Raw genomic sequence first — 15,097 nt, 5'->3', positions numbered from 1 at the left:
AAATGCTGAGGCTATAGTATATAGTGGGTTTTTGACTAGTTACACCTGGTTGGCACAAGAGACTAGCAATTGCATATAGGTGAGTGAAGTTGCTGGCAAAGAAACAAGGGCTTAGAATTAGATGATTCCTCCAATTCCTCTAACTCCGTGATGGCGAACCTATGGCACACGTGCCAGAGGTGGCACGCAATGCTCTCTCTGATGGCACACGAGCAATCATCCCATTCAGCTCTGCTGGACAGACATACATCCATGCCTCCCTCCGGCCAGCTGGTCTTTGGGTCTCTGCCATGCATGCACTAGGCGGGGCATACGCATGCACAGGGGAGCAGGGTGCACATGAGGGGCCCATGTGCATTTGTAGGGGTGCATGCTGGGGGCCACATGCATCCATGGTGAGTGGAGTGCATACACGTGGTGCACGCATGCATTGCATTATGGGAGTTCGGGAGTGCACACTTTGGGCACTCGGCCTGGAAAAGGTTGGCCATCACTCCTCTAACTCCTCCCCTCCCTTCCTGCCTTCATTTCACTCTTAGCTCCACAAAAAGGGTACATCTATCCCACTCCTTGGCCTTCCTTTACTAAGGATTATTTACTAACAGCTTTTTAACTAACTAATTCAGTAGAATACAAGTTTTGTAATATAATTCTGAAGAAATAGCATTCTTAATTTCCCCCTTTTCTGTGCCAGGATAAAATGCTAATAATTAAACACACATACACAGACAAAAAAAACCTGCTGGTTATTAACTTGAGCTCATTCACATCAATCTACTAATGTTAAATATAGTTTAGGCACACTTTAAGAAAGGAGAGACTAAGAGAAAAATATACCTCAGGGATAAGGAAACAAAAATAAAAGCTTAAAGGCTATTCAGTAGCAGAGTTGTTGAGGCACCTGCACTCATTTGGTAAAAAATTATCTCATCCATGGCAAGTTCCAGCAGTTTCTTTTTGCCTTATGCCAGTTAACTAACAGAGTTTTGTTCTCAAGAATACTGTAAGCCAGGGGTGTCAAACTCGCAGCCTGTGGGCCGGATGCATCACGTGCTGGCCATGCCCCTATCCGGTTTAGCAAAAGGGGGGAAAAGCCCTGATAGGTCATGTGACGACGCTGTGACAACGCGAGTTTGAGACCCCTGCTGTAAGCCATCTTGTGCTTTAGGAAGCCGGGAGGAAAAGGGAGTAGATGGGTTCATGCTTGCTAATCAAAACACGCTATCCTCTGGCAACGTGTGAGCCCAGAGACTGTCCCAAGGCATAGATGCAAAATTGGGTAGAACACCTGTCAAACTAGAAGCTTCTCTTACCCGGCATATGCTAAGCCCTGAATTATTAATTATAAACAAGAATCTCAACAAAGTTATCTGCTCACATCATCACTCTCTTTTATAATTATATCCATCTTTTTACCTACACTCCTTGCCCTTCACACTTGCCTCAACTTGTATGGTAATAAAGAAAGCAGCTCCTGAAGCTACTTCTTTGTAGCCTATCTTGAGGCTAAATCTAAACCCAAAGCGGGAGTTTAGGAAATAAGAGGTAAAACAGATCTTATGTAGATATAGACACTACAGCTCAAGCAAAACAAGAGCATAATAAACACTGCTCTTCAAAAATATTTCATCCTTGTTCTTCCAGTTTTAGGAATAATAAAAAGCTTAATTGTTGCCCAGAGCCTTAGAAATGGGCAATTACTGTTCTTTTTTGTGGCAGTGGGAGGAGACTCTTGATAATACAAAAGTTTCTTGCTAAACTTTCTTAGCAGAAAACAGTTTACATCAGCCTTTCACAACCAGATGCCCTTCAAATTTATTGGATATCAGTTTGAAAATTGAGGTGTCCTTAATTCAGAAAGTGCTTTCTGAGCTTGCTTGTTTTCTTGCAGATATTTCATTACCTAAACTAGATAATATCATCAGTGCTAGTCAAGGATATTACCTAGTTTGGGTAATGAAACCTCTGCCAGAAAACAAAAGCAAGATCAGAGAACACCAAGGACCCCTCTTGGCAACCCTGAGCTACAAATATTCTCCTTTATTAGTTTGAAAATTCTCAACCAGTATGATTTGTGTACAAATCTGCTTTCTTGATGTACTAGACCAGGGGTCTCCAACCTTGTCAACTTTAAGACTTGTGGACTTCAACTCCCAGAGTTCCTCAGCCAGCAAAGCTGGCTGAGGTACTCTGGGAGTTGAAGTCCACAAGTCTTAAAGTTGTCAAGATTGGAGACCTCTGTACTAGACTACAGTTCTCATTATCCTATGGCTATTCTGGCCACAAACACAGCTGGGTATCATCGGACTGGGGGAGGGTGAGATGTGGTTTTATTCTGTAAGCCTCCTTCAGCTTTTCCAAGACAGGCAAACTAGACATTTACTAAGCAAAAGAAAATGTCAATTTTCCAATTAGGGGGAAAATGTAAATAGACATAATGTATTCAAAGGTTACTTCTGTTTTCAGAGGAGGTGCTCTAAAAAGTAATCAAATTACAGGGCACTGCTTTAAAGAACATTGAAAGGCGCCAGAAAAGGTTTGCCATGCCTTGTTATTCAAGGATAATGTAAACCTGCACTAAAAATGCATCACTGTATTTCACAGCCAGGGCATAAGATAATGGCTACAAAACATTTCATGGAAGAAATTCCAGATGGATGGATGGATCTAGTCCTTAGCCAAACAGCTAAGTGACGGGGTGAAATGCTCCCGGTTCGGACCGGATCGCCCAATCTGGTAGTGATGGCAGTGGGGGGTTTGGAGAACTGGTAGCAAAATTCCCCCCCGCCCCGCCCCGCCCCAGCTGAGCCGTACGATCAGAGGGTTTTTTTTTTACTTTTAAAAGCATTTTTTCTTCAGCCGAAAAAATGCTTTTAAAAGTTAAAAAAAAAACACCTCTGATGATCGCGTGGCTCAGCTGGGATCATCAGAACCTTTTAAAAGCATTTTTCTACAACCTCTTCGGTCAAAGAGGTTGTAAAAAAATGCTTTTAAAAGGTTCTGGCGATCAGACAATTCTGCTGGGATCGTCAGAACCCTTTAAATGCTTTTTTCCCTCTGGCGATCCCAGCTGAGTTGCCTGATCATCACAGACAGGCTTTTAAAAGCATTCAGCCGAAGAGGTTGTAGAAAAAATGCTTTTAAAAGTAAAAAAAAAAAAGTTGGCCATGCCCACCTAGTCACATTACCCCCCACCAAGCCATGCCCACAGAATCGGTAGTAATGAATTTTACATTTCACCCCTGCTAAGTGAATATATTACAGTGCATTCAAATACTTATCCAAGCCCTGGTCAATACAGGTATCCATGTTGTTTTAGGAAGCTCATAATTCATATTATGCTCATGACAGAGCACATGATATCTGATGTGCCCTCTCTATTTCTTGGCCAGATAAATATTTTGCACAACTTCCACAAGAGTGATTTTCCATATGGCTGGTGGGGGTGGGGATGAAGAAAAGTTAGAAAGAGTTATTTGAATCAAGCTTTCTTGATAAATACCAATAGCAATAGCAGTTCGACTTACTGTATATGCCGTTACATACTGCTTTACAGCTTTCTCTAAGCGGTTTACAGAGTCAACATATTGCCCCCAACAATCTGGGTCCTCATTTTACCGGCCTCGGAAGGATGGACAGCTGAGTTAACCTTCAGCTGGTCAGGATCGAACTCCTGGCAATGGGCAGAATCAGCCTGCAATACTGCATTCTAACCACTGTGCCACCATGGCTCAGTATATAAGGGAAATGAATAAACAAAATACTAGAATACCATCATTCTTCATTTTATTCTTGGGGAGGAAAATCTGATGCTTTGACTTACGGCATGGCAGTTTTACTTCTTTTTGGGAACTCAAGGCTTTATATTGCAAATGGTCGAGCAGGGCAGGGAGTTTGGTGATTATGAAGAGAGATGCCTGGAGGCTGTCATACTGGAGGTCTCCAACCCTACTCCACCTTTCCTGTAACAGCTCTGGGTGGGGGGGGGAATCCTTCCTACAAAAAACAAACATCTTTCAGTTTGCAAATGAACGTTGTGTACAGCTCCTTTGGGTTTGGCAGACTTAGACCAGATTAAAAAGAGCTTTCTTTTAGGGCCCTGGCTCTTGTCACTTCACTGAAAGATGCGAGCCCTTCATTTCTTATTGTTCCCTCATTCATCTCAGTGGTTGCGGAAGTGGCTCCTGTGAATCAATCACAGAAAAAGCTTTTAGAATGAAACCATTATATTTTGTACACTGGCACTCCCATCAGCTGTTTGGCTGCTTTCCTAATATAAGCCTAACAGAGCTGCCTGGCTCCTTTGGAGGTTTCTTGCTAACTTTTTTTCCTGATATGTTTTTGTTGGAGTGTGTCTGACATGCACAAAACAAATTTTGCCCCATTGGGTTGGGTAGAAAGACATCTCCAGAGATGATAATTGTGAAACCAAAGAGGTTGAGAATGGCATATTACAATGGAGATTAGATCAGGGGTCTGCAAACTTGGCTCTTTTAAGACTTGTGGACTTCAACTCCCAGAGTTCTTCAGCCAGCAAAGCAAAGGAACTCTGAGAATTGAAGTCCACAAGTCTTAAAAGAGCCAAGTTTGCAGACCCCTGGACTAGATGATTAGAGTTTCTCTTCTATCTGGAGAGAGCCAAACATCTGAAGGTATGTTAATGACCACCACCAGTGCTAGATATGCAGAGAGCAGAGACCATAAATTAGATTGAGGAAATTTTACTAAGTTACTACCTTTAAAAAAAATGTACCCAGAAGCTTATTGCTAACCAATGCAGCACTTGAAACAGAAATGTTACATGGTCACACAGAGGAATGCCTGTAACTGTCCAGGACGCTGCATTCTGGATAGGCTGTAACTTCTGAGTGATCTTGAAGAGAAATCCCAGGTAGAGCACATTGCAGTGATCCAGACAAGAAGAGGCAAAGCATCAATAAATGTAAGGCTTCTTGATCCAGAAATGGGTATAACTGGAGCCCAAGATGCATTTAGAATAGAATAGAATAGAATAGAATAGAATAGAATAGAATAGAATAGAATAGAATAGAATAGAATAGAATAGAATAGAATAGAATAGAATTTTTTTATTGGCCAAGTGTGATTGGACACACAAGGAATTTGTCTTGGTGCATATGCTCTCAGTGTACATAAAAGAAAAGATACCTTCATCAAGGTACAACACTTACAACACTTAATAATAGGCATAGGGTACAAATAAGCAATCAGGAAACAATATCAATATAAATCCTAAGGATACAAGCAACAAAGTTACAGTTGTAAGTGGAAGGAGATGGGTGATGGGAATGATGAGAAGATTAATAGCAGTGCAGATTTAGTAAATAGTTTGACAGAATTGAGGGAATTATTTGTTTAGCAGAGTGATGGCATTTGGGGAAAAACTGTTCTTGTGTCTAGTTGTTCTGGTGTGCAGTGCTCTATAGCGTCATTTTGAGGGCAGGAGTTGAAACAGTTTATGTCCAGGATGTGAGGGGTCTGTAAATATTTTCACAGCCCTCTTTTTGACTCATGCAGTATACAGGTCTTCAATGGAAGGCAGGTTAGTAGCTATTGTTTTTTCTGCAGTTTGTGCAAATTTTATTTATTTATTTATTTATTTAATCAAATTTTTATACCGCCCTATCTCCCGAAGGACTAAGGGCGGTTTACAGCCCGATAAAAATACAAATATAATACAAGATAAAACACTAAATTAAAAAACTTAATTAAATAGGCAAAAATTTAAAATTACAATTAAAATGATAAAAACCCCATTAAAATTAAATTTAAAATTAAAATTCTAGTCCAGTCCTGCACAGATAAATAGATGTGTTTTAAGCTCGCGGCGGAAATGCCTTCTGAACTGCAGCTAACACCTGTTCTTCTATGTAGAATTTTGTCAGTGCCACATAGAAATTTCAAGAGCATCACTAATTTCAAAAGTGTCACCTGTACCACGCAGAATTGTTTATTGTGATATGACATGGAACAGCCAATACTTGCCCCTGTGTAATATTATAATATCTGCAGCGTTTGCCACTCTCCTTTAAAACTGGATTTAAAATTCTGTTACAGAGGCTCAATTCAGCCTCTCATCTGTTCATATAATTGATGAAAATATGTTCTGCTCCATAATAGGGTCAATTTCTCCATGCAGGACAAAAACATAAACATTTACCTGAAACATTCTAGCAAACAGCAAAAAGTGTCAATGGAACGAATAGTTTGCCACTGGTTCTTTCTCCGTCATTCTCAGACATACAGTACCAAGTCAATCCGATATGCAATATGTGTCAATAATGATATTTATTTCTAGGAGCACCTTTTATTTTAATTCTATATGAAATGTATTTCCTGCCCTTCTAGTGCACATGCACTACTGAATATTCAGTGAGCTTTGCAAGTTTTACAAAAACACATCATTTCAATAATAAAATCACAACTGGAAACTGAAGTTGCTCAAAATCAAGGTTGTTTTTTTTCAAGTCAAATTGTGGAAATAGCCATGTAGTTTTTTAAACGTCTGTTTTTACATACAGTAGAACCTCTGGTCACGAACGCTTCTGATCCCGACCAAATCAGGTCCCAACCAAAAAATTCACAAAATATTTTTTTTCACGGCCAGTTTCCTCTTCCACACCGGTTTTTTTTGTTGTTTTTGTTTTTTGTTTTTTTTGTAAGCACCAAATTTCCAAAATTAGGTTTAGGTTGTGACCAAATCGGATTGCGACCAAAGTTATGGAACAAATTATGGTCATGACCAGAGGTTCTACTGTATATGTATTTTTTTTTTACTGACCATTGTACGCTACTCTTTTTTTTTTTAATTGAAAAAGTTTTTTAAAAAAAAAAACAAAGACATTTTCCCCCTTTTTTCCCCTCCTCCCAAAAATCCCCTTCCCCTCCTTCCTCCCCGCTTCCCGGGTCAATCACAAGGTATTGTTATACATAAACCAAACATAGAATAAAATTTTCCCTTCCAATCCAATTAACCTCATCCAAAGCTTTTCATCTCCCAACCCCCTCCCCATTAAATAAAATAATTTTCTAATTATTCAAAGGCAATCTGATATTTCTTAATCTGAAATATATTCAGTTTTGTATATAATCAATCCATTTTTTCCATTCAATTAAATATCTTTCCTGCGTATTGTCTTTTAAAAAAGCTGAGATTTTAGCCATCTCAGCCAAATTCCATACTGGGGTCCTGTACGCTACTCTCATGTCAGTTCCTGTGAGATGGGTGGTTATATAAATTTATATAAATAAATAACAATAAGGAGTAAATGAAGCACGTATCTTACACCGAGGAAACCAAAAATCCAGGTTTCCCTCTAACTTTCCTGGCTAAATGTCTTTTCCATCTTTTCCAGGCAGCATCTATCTAAATTTTATTTGTATGTTCTATTATCTTTGACAATTATCCCTTATTAGGAAGGATCACCTCAGTAATTTTCCTCAAAGTTCTAACCTATAAAGATAAACTCATCTGCAATTGTGTGTCCAACCTTACCCCCCCACCCCCACAATTTGTTTTCCATTATAAATCTTAATTCAATCCAAGTCTACATTTTTCCATGTTGTGTAGCTTCCTACTTCGGATAAAATCCAAAATCTGAGGCCTGGATTTCTGCTTGCATGATGAGACTTGTTTCTATTCCTGCAAATTCCCATATACGACATGGGAAGAACTGCACAGGAGAAACTGACACACACACAATCCCTCATTTTTGCAGAGGCCATTCCAATGGCAGGAAAGTTAACTGAATGTTATACATCATTTCATCATACAGGCTAAGCACAGAATAACCAATGCAAACTGGTCTGGGATTTTCTCCCTTACATGGATATAAGTTCCCCGTGCTTTTGTTTTGTATTCAGCAGTACTCTGCAAGAATATTGCTCAAACTAAAGTAATTTAAATGCTAAACCTCTTTCTCATAATGAAAGTCAGGTACTAATCAACTAAATTGAGCAGCTGCACAGTACATCTTCCAAACTACCCACTGCTGCAATTTGAAGAAAAGCTGCACTTCAATGCACCATTAAAAATAAATCCACCCCTTTCAGCTGTCATTGCTTCCAAATATTCCAATAAAATCACACCGTGTCTAATGTTTATGCACCTTTTAAACAACCCTACAGTTTAACAAGTAGATGGAAGGTACTTTTTTTCCCTAAGGCCATTAGCATATTTTCCAGGAGATAAAAACGGTAAATGTAAAAATGTTTGTGAATCATGTCTTAATGCAATCACAGAGAAATCTCAGGGAGTTAACTGATTGGAGTCCTTTCATTAAAAAAGAAAAACTATCTGCAACACTTAGATTGAAGTGAGGAAATAGAAAAAAAATAATTTTGTGTCTGAGAACATTTCTTCATAAAAATTCAATAAAACATGTTGCAAAGAATGCTTCATCAGCAGTGCCCAGGGAACTAGGGCAGGGTTTAAAAAAAAATTGTAGATCCTGGAGACTCTCATAGACTCTAAGTTCATCCTACCAACAAAAAAATGGTATACAAGATGTAAGTCCCATATTATAACTGATGATGTTGTCCATTCACTCGTGACCGACTCTTGGCGATTCCATAGGCCAGGTCTCTCTCCATATCTTCTAATCTTGCACTACTTCTTTGAGTTGTTCTATGCTCAAGGTATCTAGGCTAGTATCAGCTTTGATGATGCTATTATATTTAGAAATCTATGGAATATACATTTTGGAGATGAAATTATCTTATAGTCTCAGGGTACTGTGCCCAGTAGAGAATACAGGCTTGTATACAAACTAGAGACACAAACTACAGAAAGAAATAGATGCATTCAAAACTCAAAAAGCTGGAGGAAATAGGAGAAAGACCAGGACAAGTACAATGAGCCACACCTCATTCAGAGCAGTCAAAGTTCAAGCAGCATGCAGGCAAAGATGTTAACTACAGGCAAGGGTGTAGACTTTTTCAAAAGAAAATGCACTCAAATGTTACTTGGCTGTGACTTATGCAAATGCCTGCATTACCATTCACAAGCTATGGCTGACCGCTTCCCATGATGTGTAAACCAGCTACCATTCACAAGCTATGAACTGACCTCCAATGAGTGTTGGTGTGATATAAACCGGAGGTCTTCAAACTTGGCAGCTTTAAGACCTGTGGACTTAATTCTCCAGCCAGCTATGCTGAGTTGAAGTCGACAATTCTTAAAACTGCCAAGTTTGAAGACCTCTGATATAAACAGAAACAAGGAGTAAAGAAATGCTTCCCTTTTGAAACAGCAGCATGGCACTCAAAGGCCATGTGAAGTCCTTAGCTCCTGTCCCCTTGCCAAAGCTGGTCATCTCTGATGCAGACTGTAGGTTTGTTTTTACACCATCCAATCTTGAACAAAACCTGCTACTGTGGGCTGCTTTCAGGAGACTTCAGATACAAATGGGCAGAATTAATTCTTTTGTGCCCACACAAGCAGCAATTTCAGCAATGCCTTTGTTTTCGTTAGAATCTCCCACTTTCTTTGTGGGACCATTACTAAATCCTCAAACAGCAGCGTATTTTTTTAGAGCCAGAAGTAAACAATGTTAGTTTGCCACAGGAGACATCTGGGAGCCAAGAATGGGAAAAAAACTTTTCCGCCCAGGCATATTTCACTGAGCAAAACTGACCTTAAGTAGGCAATGATACAGAACAGATTGCAAGACGGCAGATGCCAAAAGGAAATACCATCCAGCCACACCTTCTTTCCTCCAATACAGCTCTGCACATCATAAAAAAAAAAGATAATGGATGGGAGGGCTCGGGACATTTGTCTTTCAAAACTAACAATCCAAAAATAAAGGCTGCCATTGTTATCCAGATTACAGATGAAATGAGATACAGGCCTTTATGTCCGGTCACTCCCTCCCGCTCTGGCACCTCAAACAATGCAGCTTAGGAAATGGTATGAGAGAAATGTTTCCAAAGGGTTCAGCTTACTCCATGAGGAAAACTTGACTCTCCTCCAAATCTGCAGATGGGACAGGTGGTTTTGGCTGTATCTCTTTTAAAGACACACCTAATCTTGCTAACCCACACATTTCAATATATTGAATTTTAATTTTTATAGCCATTAGCCAGCAAACAAATATAGGAAGGAGAAAAAAACCAAGAAAAGGCTGTATATTTATATGAGTTAGGCTTGCATTTCACAGGGAGTGTCCTTCCACCATCTTGACGCTAAGTAACAAAATTCAACATTATAGGTTTCTTAAAAACCTCATTGAGCAGGAAGGAAATCAACACAGAAGTCACCTTAATGGCTGGGGTGGCCCCTGGAAGAGGAAAATAAGGTCTACACTAAAAAAAAAGATCCGGTTCAACCTCTGTTATGCTAAACAAACAATGTGCTTAGGAACATTTATGTCACTTGCCCTTTAGTAGCAGAGAGAGAAGTTTATCTATGTAGGAAGATAAGAAGCCAGATTCCTCTCATTAAATATGTTCGGCAGCTTGCAAAAGCTGGATAATTGGTTTAGGACAGGTTATACTGTCTGTAACCATTTTGTTCTGTAATTTGAGGGATCACTTGTCTCCAATATTATATTCCCAGCTAGTCTGGTCTGGCAGAGTTGGTGTGCTCCAGCTTCCTTCAATTAAAATAATGACATCTATCAGGACCCAGGAATTGTGCCTTCTCTGTAGCAGCATCTGCTCTCTGGTGTGAGGTTCTTCCGGAGGTTTGAACAGCTCCCATCCTGCAAATATTTTGAAGGGCCCTAAAGATGTGACTCTTCAACCAAGGAGGGTAGACACTCCTTTTCTTCCTTTTCTTTGTTCCCATCCAGGTTTGTTTGCTTTATCATCTTTGTTTTTATTGGGGGGGGGCTATTGTTTTGTTATTTTTAAATTGTTTAAATGTTTAAAATGTAAATGTTTAAAATTAAATTATTATTTTTAGAAGCACAATTAGTGATGCCAAATATAGAACATTAAGTCTTGTTTGTACAGATTCAAATGGTCTAAAGTTACAGTATGCGATTCCTTTGGGTGTCGGCATAATGCAAGAATCCTCCAATTTCAATTTATTCTACTTGAACCATATGATAGTTTAATGTGGGATGTAAGCATCATGCATGAAGAGAAGCTCATTTTTAAAAAAAATCAGCATGCATGGCCACAGAATTTGCTTTAAACTTCAGTGATCTTATATCAGCAAAAGATATCCGTACTTAGTTTCCAGCTAAGGCAATAAATATGTGTGGGACAAAGTTAAATGGTTCACCTCCTTGAAGTTAGTGGTCCTAATCCAGATTGAGCCAGTGTGCATCTGTACAGAATACACTCAAACTGAAAACATTCTGGAACAATTTATATGTTAAATACTATGTAGTTTGGCCCTCAGAATTAACTGGAGATTAATTCAGTTAATTAACTGAAACAGGTTTTATTGACAATTTTGATTAAACCCTTTCATTAAATTTACATTCTATTTCCAAAGAAAATTATTAACACGCTTTTGAGTTATTATGTATTCTCAAAACTATTTTTAAAAAAACAAATTCCAAAATGGGACACATAATTTTAATTTATTTTCTGGTCATTTTTCTACAGTTTGCAGCCAGCTTCCACCAAAGTGGTTCCTTTCATTGGTGCTGGATGAAAACTTGTCAGAATAACCAGTGAGAGAGAATTAGACTACACAAGGTCTATACTTTGCAAAATAAAAATGAACCTTGTTCCTTTAAGAGTTAGTTCCAGCTCTTTATAGCCAATGCCAGCAAATTCCACTCCAGCCTTTGAGCTTTGTTTGTTCCCAAGATCCTAGATACCATTGCCCAGAACTGCCTACAGGTCTGGCTGCCCTTTTCAGATCAACAGTTGCTTTCTCATTCTCTTAAAACCTTACTGGCACCTTTTCCTATTGCTAGACCACCCACACTCTCTTTGTTCTTTTACTATGCCATCCCACACAGCAACTCTCCTCCAAACTTAGCCAACTCTAGCTGATTTCAAAACACTAAGCAGGGTTAAGCTACGGAGTGCTTGGATGGGAGACCCCCGGGAGACCACCAGGAGACCCCAAAGCCATAGGCGAAACAGGAGTTGAAAAAACATTCCAAAAGAAGGGAATGGCAGAACCACCTCATTCTATTACCAAGACATCTACATTTGTGTCGACAAAGTCACTAGGGGTTAAGGTCATCTGAGGACGTCATTAACTTGGTTTGCTCTCCTTTAGCTACTACAGAAACAAATTATATAATGATGCCAAAAGCACATAACTTTTTTACAAGGCAGTATTTAAAACTCATTAGAAAATGGAGAAATTCTATTTTGTTGGCAGTATTCTTTTCATTAGTCAGCACAGTATAATGCAAGATCAAAGTCTTCCTATCTAATCATTATACAAACAAAATATAGCAGTAGATCCATAGCAAAAAGGAATCTCCAGGGGTAGGCAGCCTAGCATTCTCCAAATTTCTGAACAACTCCCACAAGACAAGCTCTTTTCTTGTGCAAACTGGCTTGAACTGATATGGGTGAATGCTGAAACATTTATAGAGTAGTAGATCAGAACACATTCCCACAAAAAGTAATGCAAGTTTCATCCCATGTTACTATTTTGATATTACACCCAAAGAGGGGGGGAACCCTTGGCATTTACCCTGATGACGTAAATGGGAAAAAAATTGTTTTTCATTTCAGAAAAGATGTCCAAGCTCCTTTTTCCTGTTACAATGGAAGTGCAACTTCTTTAGAGATAGCCCTCGCTCATCAACTACTCATTCAGCACCCCATTAACTTATGACAGTGGTGGGAAAAAAAGACTTACAACTGATCCATGAAGTTGTGGTCTTAGCAGTATCACCAAGGCCATGTGATTGCAATTCAGACACTCAGCAGCTCACACATATTTTGTGATGTTTAGAGCATCCCACAGTTATGTGGTCACCATTGCCAGTTTCCAACGACAAAATCAACGGGGGAAGTTGTGATCACATGATATCACACTTACCAACCGTGCCACTAAGTGACAGAATTATCAGTCCCAATTGCAGTTGGTGAGGTCTTCTTGTAACATGCTCATGAAAGGAGTCAAAGTTGTAAATACAAATTGAAAGTAAACTTCTCTGAAGTTTTGGCATTGATTCTGCCTTGCAAATACATCAGTGCAAATGAATTTATGAAAATGTAATACCACTCTGTTATCCTGACATTGGGATTTACTACATATTTCAGTGCTTTCAATTTTATACTGTATTTCAAAGGCTGATATTGCACTACAATTAATACATATTTGGCAAATATTTGACTCGGGTTCTATATAGAATGTGTGTGTGTGTGTGTGTGTGTGTGTGTGTGTGTGTGTGTGTGTGTGTTGTCTTATTATATATGCTGGTCCAAAACAAATGTTGCAACTTTCTGGAACAATTTTTTTTTTTAAAAAAATCACAAGTCTCAGAATCCATCATGTGAACCTACTTCCCCAAACTGGAATCTTACAGATGTGACTGGAATTGTAACTTCCAAAATTCAGGAACTGCAGATCAGAAATTAATAGGTACTCTATCAACTCTAAAAGCAGGACAAGGAAACATTGGTCTCACCACCTGCCCACAGCATTTTTTTACTTTCTGCCACTACACAGGTCGCCCAAAAGAAACAGGATGGACCAAAGAGCTAATGAATTATGACTAAAATCTTAATCTATATAACAATCTATTATTTGTAGAAATAATCCACATAACTGACCTATGGTTGTCTTTCTTTGGGGAAAACCAATCAAAGCAATCAAGTGCTCCTGGGCGAGCCCGCGGCTATCTCCTAGTTCCACTTTCACAGAAGAAACCCAGGAGAACAACTTTGGTCCCTTCGCCCGCCCCACCCCGTCCCGTCCCGCCCCACCCTACCCTACACGGACTTCTGAAACAAAAAGTTGGATGTCCAACAAAGCTTCCTGCCTCCTGCGGCTTAAATAAAATAAACCTTTCTATTAATAGAATTCTATTCTATTAGAATTCTATCCTATTCTATTCATCTGTTCCCTCCCCCCCCACACACACACACCCATCCCTCCTTTTCCACAGCGGGATCCAAATCCAAAGGAGGGAAGGGGGAGGGATTTCCAAAGGTCGGAGCTTCCCTTCCCCGCCTCGCCGCCAGAGCCGGCGCGACCCCGAGTTATTAAAAACAAACAGCACAATGAGCAAGAAACGCCCGCAGCGCCCTTTCACTCACTCACACGCAGCCTCCACTCCCGCTCGCCAGAAAATCACTTTCAGGAACTTTGTGGGCCTCCCAACAAACCAACCACCTCTTCTTTCCCACCCGACACCCCCCCCCCACATACACGCGAGACAAAGAGCACGACCCCTCCGGCAAAAGATGGGAAGGACAAAGAGTCGCGCTTCCCCCCTTGAAGTATCTCAAGTGCGCCCTTCCTTCCACTGGGGCCGCTCGCCCAGGTAGCCTCCCGCGTCCGCCCTTCCCGCACCAGACGGGCGCCCCGAAGCACCCCGGAATTCGCCCCCTGTACCTTTGCCTGGCGAGCCGGGTGGTCCTGACGCTGCTGGCGGCGGGAGAGGCTCGGTTCGCTTTTCCCAAAACGCTCCGCCGAGGAAGCGACTCCTCCCAGTTCAGTCGCGGCTCCGGCAGCTGCTTCGGTGCTTTTTAAACCGTCTGAATAAACTCCGGTCTTTCCGAGACGCCTAGCGGAAGGACGGGACCACTGCCGCCTTGGGGGAGACGGAGGGAGGACGTCGAAGCGCCGCCGCGGCTGGAAGTGGAATTCGGAATCCCGGGAAGGGAAGTCGGTGCCTGTTAAGCGGAGGGCACGCGAGACACGCTGTCTGGGGGTGTTTTGCAGGACGTGGGTGGGTGGATGGATGATGTCACCGGGTGGCCTTCTGAGCTGACCGACCCCTTTCCTGGCGTTGGCTGCAAGTAAATGGAGTAACAAGGCACGAAAGCAAACTGAGCCTGACTGCCGATGATTTTTATCCATGTGACCTCAAACACAACATGAAAGTGGTCCCAAAGCAGGGGTGAAATCCAGCAGGTTCTGACAGGTTCTGGAGAACCCGTAGAGGAAATTTTGAGTAGTTCAGGCATATACCACCTCTGGCTGGCC

The 15,097-nt window shown here is 40.6% G+C and overlaps 1 protein-coding gene across 2 annotated transcripts in view; it reads right to left on the bottom strand.

The window, feature by feature from the left end:
• The window catches only part of CD151 (CD151 molecule (Raph blood group)), a 48,377-nt gene extending 33,612 nt beyond the window's left edge, over window positions 1-14,765 (bottom strand). The window contains exon 1 of one of the 2 annotated variants that reach the window (XM_058157369.1): window positions 14,504-14,765. The gene's annotated coding sequence lies outside the window, so the exon portion shown is untranslated. Of the gene's footprint in view, window positions 1-13,719; window positions 13,837-14,503 lie in introns of those variants that run through there. The other variant, XM_058157378.1, reaches the window with a different exon arrangement.
• Between the last annotated feature and the right edge of the window lie 332 nt (window positions 14,766-15,097).

This window comes from Ahaetulla prasina, chromosome 1 (genome assembly GCF_028640845.1).
Source record: "Ahaetulla prasina isolate Xishuangbanna chromosome 1, ASM2864084v1, whole genome shotgun sequence".
In the NCBI taxonomy this organism is placed as follows: domain Eukaryota; kingdom Metazoa; phylum Chordata; class Lepidosauria; order Squamata; family Colubridae; genus Ahaetulla; species Ahaetulla prasina.
This window is presented reverse-complemented; position numbering and strand designations above follow the sequence as displayed.